A 12,548-nucleotide genomic window follows, 5' to 3' on the forward strand; every position below is an offset into this window, starting at 1 on the left:
TTGGCACGTCACAAATGAAGTCCTCTCTCGGCGAAATCAGGATTTAAAAGTGACACATCATGTCTTGTGCAATGTATGGTTTCAGTAATGCGAGTGAATGAAAAAGCTCCGATCCGAGCAGGTGGAGCAATATTTGGTCTTTCTTCAGGCTCCCAACTAGCGTAATTTTTTACTATAAAGGAAAAACAGCTTCTCTTTTCAACGAGTTATCAAAAGTCGTCTTAGCAATTTGGGATGAGCATTTATATTGTAACGAATTTAGTGCAATTCCGCTTATTTGCAACGTTCTACTAACGGTCGTATCGCTAACCTGTTGAATGAATAACTCCAATATTCAATAATGAAAAATGGTCGTTATTAGAATGCTTTGAAAATACTTCACAATAACACTTATACTTCGCAATTAATAGCGTGCTTAAATCAAACAGATTCATACTTACTCAGCTTTCGTTCCTTTTATACTCTCTACTGTGTCGTTCGCATACTTCTAGGCATTTCTACTTCTAGAATTTACTACTTAGTTACCAGCTATAAGATTACCAGTATAACTCAGATGCACGTTATAGCTTCTCATACGCGCGTGTATATGTGAGTGATACTTCCACCCATGATTGCATACTTTTGTGAGTATCTGAGATATATGCATGTGTTTGTGCGTTTCTCTCCGCTGCTTGTACGTACATATGTGTAGACATAATGATTGATTTGTTTATGTACATGCCAGTGACTGCTTAGTATCGGCTTAGAGATGATAATATCCCTTAGTGTTGCTAATATTCGTCACAATATATTCACGTTCGGTCTAGAGGAGAGAGTAGCGCTCCTGCTACATCCACCATAAGGATCCAACTATCAAGACTCTAAATTTCGGAGTACGTAGAGCGGTTAGAAGAATTCAATATACACTCACAACCCCATGAAGAACTGTCGTGAACTGTAAGCTAAAGTCCCAGTCTTAGTTTAAAATTAAAGTCAAAACTTTCCTATGCAAGCGGATCTTTCCGTATGTGCTGGTAAGGCAACCGTGCGTTGGAATTGTTGGTTTAATGGTTATGTCACCAATTTCTTACCATAGAGATACGTATCGTCCTTCTTTATCTGAATACAACTATAAGCTGTTTGTTCACCAGATCTAGAGGGAGTAACACAACACTTGTAAGTGCACTCACCCCTCGTTTTGAGCTGCTATGGGACATTGTTCTAACGATGCATCACAGTCGGCCCGAATCATATCTCAAATATGACGCAGCTACAAAGCAGGTCTCATCGTTATCCCTTTCCTTCCTTCCGCCAATGGTCAGCAAAAAATATCTACTTGCGATACATACTAACGTACAATCTTTGGGCAGTAAATAGCCACGCGGCAGTCTCAGTATATCTTCCATTTCGCACATAAGCTCCCGAGATGATCCTCAGGCGAGGAGTTCATTTGCATACGAGCAAAGTTTAGATAGTGGTTCGAGCTTGCGGAGCAGAAAGCAAATCATCATGTTTCTTGTCGCTGATCCTTAGATGTATCTCTGTGAACAATCGCAAATCACATCAACCCCTCACACTACCCTGCATTCCAACTATAGAAGCTCTCGACGGCTGAGACCAAGCTTAGTTCAGAGGTGTTCTTGGCTCTAAGAAAAGAACACCTCAAGGAGAAAATTTGCATTTGGCAAAAGGCTCAGAAAAATTGCATGGTTTGAGTATTTATATATGCCTTTGTGCGGCATCTATCCCACTTGCTCCGGCTATTTACTCGCATCCACATATCTACGTAATAAATGAACAAGTGACGCAGTTGTGGTTGTTGATGCATTCATGTAGCCTTGGTTGTATTAAGTTCCTGAATTCATATACTCTTATGAGTACGTCATAATGAGCCATAATTCATACATTCCTTCAAAGTAAATTTATTTGGAGAAATATACTTAGCACAAAGTCTATGATGGATATGAGAATTAGGGTGGTCGGAATACGTTTTATAATTTTTTAAATGAAAAAAATAACAATTTTTGCTTTATTAATTTTTTTGGAGTTGCTTTGCTACTTAGAAGATTTGACATTCAGAGTTTAAAGCGGTTGTTACTTCGAGTTTTCTAGAATGTGCTTATAAGTCCCTGCACTCTACTCCGACTCAATTATTCACTTTGGTTAATATCCAAACAATTTTCAGATACCTCTATCAGTTTTGTCATATTTGGACCAAAGCAAAGCAGCTTTCAGTCCGATGGCCTTAATAAGGTTTACTAAGGATTTATGAACGATATCTATAAAAATATAACCATTATAGGGTTTTCTGGTCTTATTTGGCCCACTTTATTAAAAAAACCGTTTTTCCCGGAATAGTTTGCCGTTAAAATTTTGAATATTTTATGACTTTCATTGTTAAAAAAAAAAAAAAAACGATGTATTCAGGTACTAGTGATTTTGGAGGAGGGATGCATTAAGGTCAATGAACCATGTGACCACTTCAAATGATCGGAAATTCCATTAACTTTATAACAATCCGAAATGGTCTTAAAGTCAACTCTTTTTATCTCAAGCGGCCATAAGGTCAATTACTTTGTTATGTTCCTCCATGTATTACAATTTTAACAAATCAAAAGAAAGTCAATTTAAGAAATGCCATAAAGTCAAATGACCTTGTGACCATTTAAGGTTGTCATAAAGACAATTGATCTTAATGCCGTTTGAAGTGGTTATAATAAGAAGTTACCTTTAGGCCGTTGACTTTATGTCATCCAATCGGCTTTGTACTTATATTTTTTGAACCTTTGTAGCCATAGTTTATTATACAGTTTATTTAGTCTTCGGGTTGGGACCCATTATAACTCGAATACAGCAGGCAGCTCACTCAAACTCGCGAATGCCTAGAAATCTTTGGAATCTCGCAAATAATGCGATGTTTAATATAATTTTGTTTGGCTTGCACGGCTCACTAGCTTTGCAATGGGTTACAGGCTCTCATGAGTTGCCCTATCATTTTTAAGTTTATGGGCAGGACCCCTAGTTGAGCGATCTAATTATACATTTTTACTACTCAGATCAAATTTGACCCGAATAACTTTAATGAAATTGTTTTTGAAGAACTTATGAAAGTCAACAAAATAAAACAATTTACCGACCACCCTAACTAACTAAGCCCGTACACAGGCAACAAAAAATATTATTTGTATAAGAACTAAAGTTTATATGCAAATCCAACGCGCAAAAATTCGCTTTGCATAAAATTATGAAAATAAATCCAATCATATGTGTGCATTTTATTCTTCTTGGTACACATTTTGGTGGATGGTAGGTAATTGAGACTAGCAGAAATAGCCGAGCATATTTACTTAAGTACTTACTTGTAGTACAGATGCTTGTCCACACTTACATAGATCTTGTCAAGAAACATTTACACGCATATACTTACAACAAACTATTTGTGTAAATATAATAAAATTAAATGAGGCAAAACGAAAATTGGCGGGGATTCATCATAGCATCTGCATTAAAGTTGTGTGAGTACAGTACGCATATCAACGAAAAGATGTGAATATGATTTTGTGTAGATGGATGGATTGGGAAAAATAGGAATAGAAATTATAAAATCGACACAGAAAACCATAAAAAGACTATAATACCCTCCTCCATCCTATCTTTCTTTTTCTTCCTTTCCTTTTTTAGTCCATTCCATCTTACAATACTACTTCATCTTCTTTATTGAGTTAGTCACTATACGTAACATTGTATATCTGCTTAAAACAGATTAGAAAATATAACAAAGTGATGCCACTTTTCCAATATAGATATCGTAAACATTGCGCTGAACCAAATAAGATTCTGACTTATGAGAAATTGAAACTTAATTTTTCCTAGAGGTTACCCACCAATTTTCCGAAAACTTTCATGACCAATGCTCTGTTCAGTGATCACACGAAGCTATACTAAAAATATCATAAAGAGCGGTTTAAAAGCTTGTGGGAGCTATCAAATACGCTGATGCACATCCATTACCCGTGGTACTTTGCCAAACCCTCATTAAAAATGACTAAATAGCTTACAAATATTGAAATACTACTAATCTGATCTTGATCTTTTTGAAAAGTCAAGACTGCCTATTTGCATAAATGGAGGAATTATATCAGTAATAAGTAATGAAACTATCGATTTCGGTGTTAACGAAAACACTGCCCATGGCACAGCGTAATATTTGCCAACGTTTTCTATTGCGATATAGACCTTTCCGAAATTCTCTTCGAGCTTTTTTGATTTAAGAATGTTCAATATTTGAAGTCAACGCATCTGCTTGCAAAGCGTAGTAGGGGAACCGTATAATTGTATTTGCCCATACCCCAATATAAAATATAATACTGTGTTGGTTTTGCTACCAATGACTTAGATTTATGCACATCATATGCAAAGTAAAATCATTTCGAAAATGTTTTACCACTTGACATGATATTGCATTGAATTAAGATAGTTCCAAATTAGATCAACTGAGATGATATCACATCAATAATTATGATATTGATCAAACAGCCACATTTTATCGATTTTTTATAGATACAAATGACTTGCTGTGTGAGGTTTGGTGCGTAAATCATATCATCTGATATTACATCAAACCCGTGAATGTCACAAATCATAATAAATTTAACAGCATCAAGATCGAGATTTATGTGGTGATCCATATGGCACTGCCAGATTGAACTTATTACCATCCACATATCATATAGCACCATGCCTCTCCGAAATAATAGCATATTACTATTTAAGATCACCTCATCTGACTTCAACAACAAATATACGATGGTACTACCGAATTTGAATGCTCATATCAGCTCATATAGGACCATATTCTATTAAATAGGGCATATCGTGTCATTAAGCCTTGTTATATAACGTAGTTATTTTATGTTTGACATGATTTTATGTAGCAGTAATTATTTGATTTATAACTTCACTGCCAAATTTGGCATAATACCCGTTTTCACTTATTGGTCAATTTAGGACAACCCTTCATTAATATTGCCGAGTTTATGGCCAAATTTGACAAAGTGAAAACCAAGCATAGGTTAGATATGCAGGTCAAATCATATGATATGGCATCAAACCACTAAAAGTCACATCATAATTAACTATCAAATTAAAGCAAGGAAATGTATATTGGTCTGAAAAATTTTTTTATCATCCAAAATAAAGAAAAATGGAAAAAAGTTAAAAAAATAAAACGAACAAATTTGGAAATTTTTGTACTAAAGTTTTCGGACGAACAGGAACAGCCTTAAAGCTAATCTGTCTAAATCATTCGGATGCATCTTATGTTATCACGTCACAGAACGAAAGCGAGTACAGTTCATATGCATCAACACCATGTCAAAAACCCTGGGTTTATTCCTACATAAGATCACACAAAATTGCAATAAAAACCCCTTTTACATCATTAGTTTACTTCAAATTTTGTAAAACAAGATCATATGCTATACATCTTATCAGATCATATGATATCAGTTCTTATAGAGTAATTATTAGACGGGGTCGATTTGTATGGACGAAAGTTCATCGATAGCGCGCCATCGATTTTTCGATAGGAAAAAGTGCCACTACGCATACCCAAAAAAATAATTTTCGAGCCTGCGATAAAAAAAATGGCGAAAGGGTCAATTTTTCGACCAAAACACTCCCCAAAACCCAAAAAATATATTTAAAAAAAAAAAAATTTTTTTTAGTAAAAAAAAAAACTGTTGTAAAAACGTTAACGATAACATTCTTTGCAATCTTAAATTAATATTGAGATATGTTTTGGGTTTGTAGTCTTTTGCTCGACTATGGCAACGACGATATCTGTGCCAAGCCAGAAAGTGTTTTTATAGGTACCAACAATTGCTCTCTTGTTTCGCAACTTTATATAAACAACTTTTATCAGCATCTTCTTCTTGTAGTGCTAAGGAGACTCCTTAAAGGTTTTAAGGAGGTTTATCGATGTTGATGATCCTTTGCCGGAAATTAAACTGGTACTTTCCGAAAAATAGCACCATTAAGTTACTAGTCCGACCACAGCGGTAACGATTTGATTTGACCACGTTGAACCTTCTAGATTTAGATAATTTTTAGAATTTGACAATCTCTAGATTTGGATATTAATCCCAATTCAGTGCCTCCATATCCTTATCTCATTGGATGCACGAATCATTTCATTTAATGCTTTTCAAATCCCATAAACTCTAAAATAATACTACATCACATCATACAATATCCTCAGAACATCCTCATTTGAATAAATTAAGCGTCACATGCAACGATTTAGCTTCCTTCAAATACATATCCGAAGATATAACTTGGATAGCATCTTCAACTGTCACATACACTTAGTGTTTATAGCCGCCTAAAAACAAATTCTTCACTTAAGCTGATGAGTTCCTTTGGCCACGCCAAATAAATGGAAATTTACGAGCAATTTTCCACATGAAACTGAATGCAATGCCACACATAAATACCCCAAAGTGAAGACTGCATTTAAATAATGAATAGTGTTGCAAAACTTCAGTACTCTTGCATATATATAACCGAATTGTGTATATGTTTGTGTGGATCTGGTACATCATTCTGCAATATTGCATTCGTTTTAGAAAAAAAAGTTAACACTTTGGAAAGTTTTAATGAAAATTGCTGAAAAGTTTGTGTTTAAAAATAAGCAGCAAAGCGTTTAGTGGTTTTTAGCAGCGAGAATGGATTGAGTTAGATATGGACTTTAATCTAGCGGTACTATCGGTATTAAAGAAGGTAATGCATAAGAAAACAAGTAAAGGTGTCTAAGTTCGGGTGTAACCGAACATTATATACTCAGCGTGAGCTTCAATTGTACATTTCATTTCAGATAAACTACTTTTCTACATAACACGTAACACCGCTCGTTTAACAAAAAATGTTTCCCCATTTCCTCTTATAATAAAACTTGATAAGTGAAATATCATTGATTCAAAACAATTTTTTGCTAAGTTATAGCTTATTATTCTAGTCGACGACCCTTTTAAACTTGTTTTATATCTAAGTTGCCGTTGTCTTTAACCGATCCCGTCCATTTTTACTAGAAATATTTTCTACTATAGGGAAAATTTGTGCACCCAATTTTATTACGATCCGTAAATTTTTCTTCGAGTTATGGCTCCCGAAACATAGAAAATTGCTTAGTCATAAAAGGGGCGGTGCCACACCCATTTTCAAAAATTCTACGTGTATTATTTACTAAATTATCAGGTTTTATGTGTTTTCTAAAATTTTATATATATAAAAAAGTAGGCGTGGTTATCATCCGATTTCGCTCATTTTCAATATCAATCTATTCTGTCTCCTGGTAAGCTCGTTTACCAAATTTGGTGAAGATATCCAAATATTTACTCAAGTTATCGTGTTAACGGGTGGACGGACGGACGGACGGACATGGCTCAATCAAATTTTTTTTTCGATACTAATGAGTTTGATATATGGAAGTCTATATCTATCTCGATTCTTTTATACCTGTACAATCAACCGTTATCCAATCAAAGTTAATATGCTCTCTGTGCAAAGCACGCTGAGTATAAAAAAAGAAAATACAAGAAAAGAAAAGAAAGGATAAGAAAAGAAAAAAGAGAAAAGAGAAGAAAATAAAAGAAAAGAAAAGAAAAGAAAAGAAAAAAAAAAGAAAAGAAAAGAAAAGAAAGGACTTGTTATCGAAGTGTTATAAATTTGTTATCTAACTGTTATAAATTTGTTATCCATAACAAAAATTATCTATGAGTTACCGATTTCTTATTAACGCATTATCGGTTTTTTATCGTAATTTTAACAGTTTATTATAGAAAAGTTACCGATTACTTATCGAATAACTATAGATAAGTTATCAAAAAAGTTACGGATTTACTACCGAAAAGGTATCTGTTCTTTATCGTAAAGTTATCAAGTATTTATCGAAAACTTATCTATAGGTTATCAAAAGTTATCGGTTTATTATCGAAATTTTATCGACATGCAATCGAAAAAATATAGATATGTCATCAATTACTGATTATGTATCGAAAAGTTATCGATTGCATATCGGTCAATATCTTGTTTTGTCGGTTGTAAGCAATGAGAAGCCGACGAAGCTCTTCTCAAAAAGCCTGAAATGTAAATTTTTCTGGTAAAGTTACCTCTGTTGTGGTTTAACTGCAACCACCAACCAAATACCATGTTGCCCATCAGTCACCTAATATGATTTTGATGCCAAGGCAGTCATCGTATGCTTTTTTTTGTTTCTCATAGAAAAGTCCTTATTCACGTTAGCCGCATAATCTGTTGGTGTGTTTATTACATATACAGTGAAATTCCCCATTACGGAAGGTCCTTATAACCGGACAGCTCCAATAACCGGACAAATTTTGGGCACTCAGCTTTTTCATTCATTTTTCCATACAAATATCTTCCTAATAAACGGATACTCTAATAACCGGACGCGGACAAAGTATATCAAACCATTTTCGTAAAAAAATGTCTCATAAACGGACAAAATTCAAGAATATCACAAGCAAGCTTTGTTCATAGTACAGGTTTACAAATATGATATATATGAGAAGCAAACAATTCCTTTCTCTTTCTAACACACTGCCGTTTGACGCTTCGGTCAGTGTCAAACTAGTGTGGAACTTAGTGGAACCTGCGTGGAACATGCGTTTGACACTGAACGAAGTGTCAAAATTACCGGGGTTGCTGTCGTGGAAAGCGACGCAGGGAAACAAAAAAAGGAGCGGAATATCAGATATGGGTTGCCGTGATGGTAAATTTTTTTGAACTAATTTAGTATGAAAATGTATTGCACCTATATGCGTCCTACAGAAATTTATAAAAAATCCTTGAATTGGGGTATCTGAGGACGCGTAGTTATTCCAGGGGCCCTATTCGCTAACTGTGAGTTTTAAAGTGTACACAACAAATTGTGTAAACTGTGAAATTCTGATTCTGTAAAGCAAAAATGTGAACAAAAAAACTCACTGACAAAAACTTCGTGAGTTTTCTTGGCAGCCAGTGTACACTATTGTGACATTCAAAACTCATACGCACTGTTGCAGAACGGCTTTTTTGTTTTCATGGCGTTTGATGAATATTTTCTCACTGACATAAGACTTTTACATTCAATGCCCATTCAGCAAAACAATGTACACAATAATTTACAGAATCGCATGGAAATTTAAAGTGTAAATTGTATGTGCAAATGAGCTTTCAATGAGTGTACATTTTTTAGTTTTGCACAGTTAGGGAATTGACCCCCAGCATTAAGAATACAAATACGAGTGCTAAGTTTTTGTACCCGTTCAAAAGTTTTCCGCGAAAAACAGTTTGAAACCAAGGTCGACTGCAATAACCCGTTCAAAAATGTGGAAAGAGAAATGAAAAAACACGTTTTGTCCTATTATCAATATTTCAAAGGCGAAAAAGTATTCGAATTATGGGGAGCGAGGCAAAAGCGCGTCTATTAATACCTCTCCCGACGGTTTTGGTAGTCTTTTAGCAATCGTCCCCGTTAATAAAGATTCACAATGTTTTAATTAAAATTGTCCAAAACATATGGATTTTAAAGAGAGATGTAATTAAGTGCTCATTTGAAAGTAAATAAGGATACTTCTTTGTAATTTTACAATAAAAATTTTACACAGTTTTCGCTAGCAGCTACTACACTTTTCTTGGACCTAAGAAGTACAACAGTGCCAAATAGCATCCACACAAAAAACGAACAAGAACAAGCATTTTATCAGGTGAGCGTGACTGTGTATGTGCGCGCTGCTACATATCCTACTTGTTGACCTGTACTATGGCTTTGTTGTTCATTATAAAAATGAAATAGGTGATTCCCCTTTTAACATGTTTAACATGTATGCACATTCAAAAAGTGTTTCAAATTAAGGGTAGTTTTCAATTCAGTTTGTTAAGTCAGATGCATGCGAATGGTTGCGTTCAAAGCTCGTAATAATATGGCGCCGGAAAAGAAGGTACTTTCTATTAAAGAAAAAATGGAAATTATTAATGTTTTCGAAAAAGATAAATTATCAGTACGTGGAGTTGCAAAAAGGTAAAGTATAGTGAGCCCAAAAATTTAATAGTAGTAGGTACACGTTTCTTTTGCATTGAAAGGTTCAATATTGGCAAAACACAAGCTGCTGAAATTAACAAAAATAAAGAAAAAAATCGTTCTAAATGGTAGCCTGGAGTTAATGTTCATCAAAAGCGAAGTTTTCTTAAAGAAGGCGGCTCTGAAATAGACAAGATGTGTTTTAATTGATTCTCTAAGGCTAGAAGTCAAAACATTCCGTTTTCTGGCCCCATTTTGAAGGCAATGGAAATTGCAGGCAAACTGGGTGTACCTAATTTTAATGCTTCAGATGAATGGTTACAAATGGCGAATAAGGGAACGTACCCAAATTACGTGACCCCTTTAGGGGGGAGGGGGTTTCTTTAGGTATTACACCTGGTCACAGGGGGGAGGGGAGGGTTTGGAGCTTTGTCACGTAGTCAATAATCTCTAGAAAATCTTGACATTTTTTTGTGGAATTTATTTCGCGTCAAAAATTTCCATGAAAAATCATCAGAAAAACTTGCACGGTAATGCAGTGGACGACGTGTCTCGCGTGCGACCTCTGCATGTCCTCTCCAGGAGACCAAAAGAGATCTTATGTATCGTGGAGCAAAGCGCGGAGTGGATAGACATCGAGGAAAAAATAATCATGTCTGAGGAAAATCCTGATGCTACTGCTCCCATAATCTACGATGTATCCCAGTGGCTTGATGCTGGAAGCGTATTCTTTATAAAGTTGAATTAGATGAAAAGAAATAAAAAGGAAAAAGACTTTATAAATTAAGTTGTTGTTCGAATATGTTTTTAAATACATTTTTCTTCTTAATATTATTAACTTGTAATTATATATATGCACGCACGCGGGTGCCGAATTAAAAAAAAACAAATTTAATGAAATAACTTTTTTTTAAGTTAGCAAAAAATAATTTAAAATCATACTTATTAACTTCTACGTGAAAACTAAAGGGGAGGGGGGATAAAAAGTTGTAGAAAATTGGTCATGTAGTTTGGGTACGTTCCCTAAGGAATAATATTACTTTCAAATGCGTATCTGGTGAAGCTGCAGATGTAACCAGGATTGTGTCGAACAGTTTAGGACAAAACTGTCATCTCTGTTGACTGGTTACAAGCCTCAAGACATTTACCTCGTAGACGAAAATGGGCTTTTCTTTCGTGCCTTACCTGACAAAACCTTCGCTCTAAATCCGAAAAATGTGTGGGCGGTAAACTATCAAAGCAAAGACTCACAATTTTGTTCTGTGCTAACATGGCTGGAGATAAGGGGCTGCTTTTGGTTATAGGTAAAGCAGCCCGTTCTCGATCTTTTAAACATGTTCCAATCGCAAAACTGCCAGTGGATTGGAAGTCTAATAAAAAAGCATGGATGACTAGAGAAGTAATGAGTGAATGGCGGCAGCAGTTCAATCGAAGAATGAAAGCCCAGAAACGAAAAATTATCTTGTTTTTAGATAACGCGGCTTCTCATCCAAAGGAATTAAACTTAACGAACATAAAAAATATTTTCTTGACGCCAAATACAACGACAGTTAGCCAACCCCTTGATCGAGGTATAATCCAAAATTTTAAAACTTTGTATAAAAGCTTAGTTTTAAAACCTTGCCATCTAAAATTGACAATACAAGTTCAGCCTCAAAGCTCTCAAAATCGATTAATGTACTAGAAGCTGTGTATTTCATAAAAGTGGAAGCCACAACCATCCGAAATTGCTTCCGTAAAGCAGGATTTTTGGAAACTTATGAGGATCTTCCAGATTTTAATCCCGAAGATGACATTCCACTGGCAATCTATGCTAGGATTCAGGGAGGACTAGATTTGCCAAATGATTTGGAAGGCTTTCTCCAAATGGAGCAAAATGTTTTCACTGAGGACAGCAATATAGAAATTCAATTTGACCAACAAGATGATACGTGATAAGTGATTCACAAGATGAATTTTCAGAAGAAATAAGTGAGCCTATAACACCATATGATGAGGCTTTAAAACTTGTTGCGCGCTTGAAACAATTTGCAAAAAATGACAATGTAGCTTTTCAGCACATTAAAAATTTCGAGAGTCACTTTGAAAATCAACATTTTAAATAAAGCAATCAATTTTTAAGCAATCAAGCATTACGCAATTTTTCAATCAAACTAATATTGAAAATATGTATATGTATTTATATGTAATACTAAAGTATGCACATATTCTTTACTTCCAAAAATTTCTTAAATAAACTATGTACAATACAATTTATATGTGTGCTATATATATTTTGTGACTTCATCCCTTATAAGCGGACATCTCCCATAGCCGGACAGAAACACTGCGACGGTGAGTGTCCGGTTATAAGGAATTTCACTGTATATAGAAAAAATTTGCCTTGATGCGAATCGCAGAGAGACGCTCTTTCACATCCGTAAACGATAGAACTTGACTGTGAAATATCTTTTCTACCATAAATTTAACAAAGTGGCTCTGAGTTCCG

At 34.9% G+C, this 12,548-nt stretch overlaps 1 pseudogene; it reads left to right on the forward strand.

The window, feature by feature from the left end:
- Positions 1–9,929: 9,929 nt before the first annotated feature.
- On the forward strand, positions 9,930–11,364 carry LOC137240837 (tigger transposable element-derived protein 4-like; annotated as a pseudogene).
- Positions 11,365–12,548: the final 1,184 nt, after the last annotated feature.

Source organism: Eurosta solidaginis, chromosome 1 (genome assembly GCF_040869045.1).
Source record: "Eurosta solidaginis isolate ZX-2024a chromosome 1, ASM4086904v1, whole genome shotgun sequence".
NCBI lineage: Eukaryota > Metazoa > Arthropoda > Insecta > Diptera > Tephritidae > Eurosta > Eurosta solidaginis.